The sequence below is a fragment of the Halyomorpha halys genome, unplaced genomic scaffold, assembly GCF_000696795.3.
Source record: "Halyomorpha halys isolate HHAL.00 unplaced genomic scaffold, Hhal_1.1 Scaffold11.1, whole genome shotgun sequence".
NCBI lineage: Eukaryota > Metazoa > Arthropoda > Insecta > Hemiptera > Pentatomidae > Halyomorpha > Halyomorpha halys.
Window position 1 is genome coordinate 1,216,364 of NW_027111958.1, and position 4,621 is coordinate 1,220,984.

The 4,621-nt window shown below is 29.0% G+C and overlaps 1 long non-coding RNA gene across 1 annotated transcript in view; it reads left to right on the top strand.

Annotated features, from left to right (window-relative positions):
- The first annotated feature begins 451 nt into the window (after window positions 1–451).
- The window catches only part of LOC136796356 (uncharacterized), a 97,988-nt gene continuing 93,818 nt past the window's right edge, over window positions 452–4,621 (top strand). Inside the window, exon 1 of the long non-coding RNA XR_010844059.1 lies at window positions 452–618. This is a non-coding gene — a long non-coding RNA (uncharacterized lncRNA). The remainder of the gene's footprint in view (window positions 619–4,621) is intronic.

The following is a 4,621-nucleotide window of genomic DNA, read 5'->3' on the forward strand; positions in this document are numbered from 1 at the left end:
AAGATTGTATATTATAATATTATAGTTATTTTCTATATTAAAAAATATGTAACGTTTTATGACTTAGAGCCCGTTTTCAAGTCCACCGCGATAGTTGCATAAGTTTTAACCATAATGTTCCACTTTCTTGTTTTCAGTAATAGTTCACTCAGACAGACACTGTGTATGTATATTCACAATACATTATAAGATTTGTAACACGTAAGTTGAATCAAGAAAAAAAAAGAGAAAAGTATCTAAAAATTGAAGTACTAATTTTTCTTTTTTTAAAAGAAATAAAATATTCTATCCGGAGATATATTTGTTATTTTATAGTTATGACGATTTAGAAAAATTTCACGACGTATATCACTTTCGGCACATTAAGTTTAAATAACTGCATCTATGAATGTAGCCTCTTTGGAAAGGACCTCCATGCACTGACAGTTAGAGCCAAACTTCTACTGTTAAGAGTGCTTAGTAATTTTTTTTTCTCAACTTCATTTTGTTACAAATTATGATTGTGTATTAGCAGTTAATTAGTTTTGTTTACATATATAGTGACTGTGCAACGATTATTTGTTCACCAGCTTTATAAACTATTTTTATCAGTTCTTCATTTCTTTTCTTTTGTAAAAGGTATGTTTATTAATATTAAATAAGACAGTGCTCTTTTAAGTTTATAATTAATTATAAATTAGCCATTATGTTTTAGTAATTCATTCAGCTTATTTTAATACATAATCCAGAAGCTGTATGTTAATGATTTGTTTTGCTTTTTTCGTTTTCAACTTTTGCATTTTACGTTGAAATTAAACATATTTATATTGCTTTATAAAAGTGTCTTATATATTTAATGAGCCGTTTGAATGACTTACATTTTGAATATATCATCTCAAAAAATGGATTGATTAATTTTTTACTTTAATGTCAGTTATTTTCTTTACATGTTCCCACATTCAATCTTTATTAACATGTAACCAGAAGAGTTATACAAACATGGAATCGACTATTACATTTTAGCCATGATTTTAGACAAGATCCTCCATCAATTAAGAACAAACCTTCCTATAACGGGCACTTCAAACAGACATCATAAGCGGACAATTTTATTTTTCCCTGGTGTGAAACATATTTTACTATACTGTGATATACCTATTATACTTGATACTGTTCTCAACTTCTAGTAACAAGGGGAGGTTAAGGAGGTGGGATCATGAAACTTTTTTTTTTGTGGTAATAGTTCTGGAATATATTAGACATGTTCCCGAGGGTTCTTGCTGAAGTAAACTAGGGGGTGAGAAAAAATTATTGAACATATTTTTAGAAATTATATATATGTTATCGCATACCTTTGTTCTGTATTTAAAGATTATTATGTATTATGTAAAAACAAAAGATTACTTATCTTATTAAATGAATTTAAAATAAGAAGATAGTCAGTGTTGCGGTCAAAAATAACAAAAATAGTTAACAACTATTTATTTCACACGTTTCGCCCCTTTTGCAGAACTTAATCGGGGCTAAAAAGAAACAAAAACAACTAAGAATATTTTGAAATAATAAGATACAAAAAAGTAAATTAAGGTTGGGTTAATAATATGTAAAAATTATTGAAAATAGAATTATATACAATCAGCAGGAAAGAAGAAATAAAATAGTTTTAATATAAAATAAACAATTATAAAAATAAAAAAAAAAACATCTCTACAAAGTGGGGCGAAATTTCAACTCCCGACCATCTTTTTAATATTTGAAAGGATTGGGTCAATTATTTATCCATATAAATGCATTTAAGTGTGTAAAAAATGTCGAAAACCAAAAAGTCGTTGTTTTTAAAGCAGACAAAAAATTTTAGTTTAGGAAGTCAGATTCTGCTTTAGCATCTTTTGAAACCCTTAAAAACAAATGTGTCATATAAATGAAAAAAAAAAAAAAATTGAGCTTAATATTTTAGGATATAGTTTTTTTCTGAGGATGTATCTCGTTTACGAAATAAATTCCAAACTTCAAACAATGATATCCAAATCCAACGTACAGATGTCTGCCAGCACTCAAATTGAAGCAACTTAAATTTACTATAAAATAGTTAATTATCTCTGTAGGAGTAGTAGTATTTGACAAAATATAGTCACAAAATGTTTATTTCTACTTGTTCGTATAAAATGTTGGATTTTTGAAAAAATATATCTCTAGACCCATAAGACGCACATATGTCTTCAAGCACTCAAAATAAAGGAAATTTAACTTACTATAAACTAGTTTATGACACTTATTTTTGTAAGCGTAGTAGTTTTAATGATATTCACATATGAATATAAATTTGGCATATGAAAATTTGTCCGAACAACTATAAATCAATTTATTTTAGCAAATTTCATGAAAATTACTATTCCTACGAAAATGAACGTTATAAACTACTTTATATCTCATTAAACTAGCTTTAATTTGAGTGATAATTGACATCTGTACGTCAAGTCAAATGGTTTTGAGACATAGATTTTTCCAAATAAATTCACCCATTCATTCTGATCTTTCAGTACGCAGTTGGTAGTTGTAAAGATATAGAGCTCCGAATAAAAAATTAATTATTTTTAACGTTTTGAAAGAGCCGCCATTTTATATTTCCCCTACCTATACATGGCAGACACATCAGTTTTGACTAGTTTTTATTAAATTAATCAAAAATTAGGGTGAGATAACTGACTTTTTTCTCCTCTTGGGCTCTTGTACTATAACTGTAGCTGTTGGATTGCTGAATTTTTTATTAATCTTTCAAGCCACGTCAATATCTTTTAGATTTTATCCCTTTATATAGAGGAAAAAGAAGTTTCAAATAAAGAAAATTTCATAAACGTTTTATTTTACCTCTGCGGTTCTTATTCGTTTACGTATTTTGTTACGAATTTGTATCATTTCGTAGAAGGTCCTAAGTCTCTTTTAGGTTTCAAGTAGATCTACCGCTGATCAGCGGTGTAGTGTTGTAGGTATGGAAATTTTTATGATTTTCCAAAATTGAAGGTCCCAACAACAAGGCGAAAATATTTATTTTTTACGAAAATTCGTACTCGAGAGTTTTTTGGAGTTTTCTTTTTTAGAACTGATGAACATCCAGAATTAGCTCATTCTTAAAAATTTAAATCACGACTCTGAAATCGATTATACGTGATATCATGGCAAAGTGTTATTAAAAATTAATAATTTAGAATCTTTGAGCTGACTTTATCTAGGTGAAGGTTTTCAAATGCTAAGGGTGACGAGGCCTATAGGTCACAGGGTTGGTTTTGGCGACTATTTGAAATAGTAATGACCGGCGCCCTTCTGTCTAGTCTCATATCGACTTGTCTCTTCTCATCTCTATTTGTATTCTGATTCTCTATTATTATATATATTTTTTTTATGACCAATAATACTCCACATAAGAGTTTATCGATTCTTTTAATTTAATTTCATGTTTAACATCATTATTTTCTCTTACTTAGAGCAGGAAAAACGGTCCATTCTACACTTTACACTATTCTAGGCACAGTGGAAAAGTCGAGATTTATTTCTAGGGTTCGTCAGAGAATAAAAACCACCCACCTTAACGGATTCGAACCGACATTGATTCTGACACGAGAATGCCAAGTTTGAGACTCAACACACTCGGCCATTCACGACCAATCTATTGTTTTTATTTCTTTTTGAACTAATTGTTTATGAGACTCTTTGCACTAATATTATTTTATAATATTGCTATTATTTTAAAACTAAATAGCGAAATGATTAAAAATGTCAACTATTTAACTACAATAATATTTGAAAGAAGATAGTTGACCGAATGAAGTAGATTGTAGGAAGATAGTACGGGTGGCGGTCAATAAAGCTATCAAAATAGTAAAAGAAAACTATTTACTATGAGGTGTAGATAGTTGAACGTAGATTAATGATTGGGGAAGTTTGTCGAGGCATAAAATAAATAAATATGGTTTTGTTTATTTATGTTGTTCTTTGCTGACCGCACCCCCTCCCCTCCCCGACAAACTTTACGTTAACCAACGTTTCGCCCTAGTTTGTAGGGTTCGTCTAAATGAAAAACAAGATACAAACATTGTAAGAATTGACAATACATTAAAATAAATTTGCAGAGATACGAAAATATGTTTAAAAAAAATATAAAATATATAATAGAAATAATAATTTAAGGAATAACACATATAGGAGGACTAGAAAGTAGTTCCTAATGTCACAGTCAGGTGTGATAGAATTCTAAATATAGAACTAGAGTAATAAATTGTAGAAAAATTAGTTCTAAGGAATATTTTTCTACAATTTATTACTCTAGATATTCATTTAGCCCTGAAGAAGACCTGCAAAGTGGGGCGAAACCTTGGTTAACAATAAATAGTATTCTTAACCTATGTATTGTTTATACAATATTATTGTAATGTTGTCTTCCTACAATACAATAATATTTATTGACACTTAAAAAATTGTAAAATTTAGTGATATATACACAGGCCATGAAGGGTTAGGAATGGAGTACTTTATAATAAATTAGTTTTAATAGACAACGGGAGAAGTTGCGCATGCGCTAGTTAGCAAATGAACATATGCTACTTCGTGTCCCACAATAGACTATTTTACAGTGAACTCAAATAAA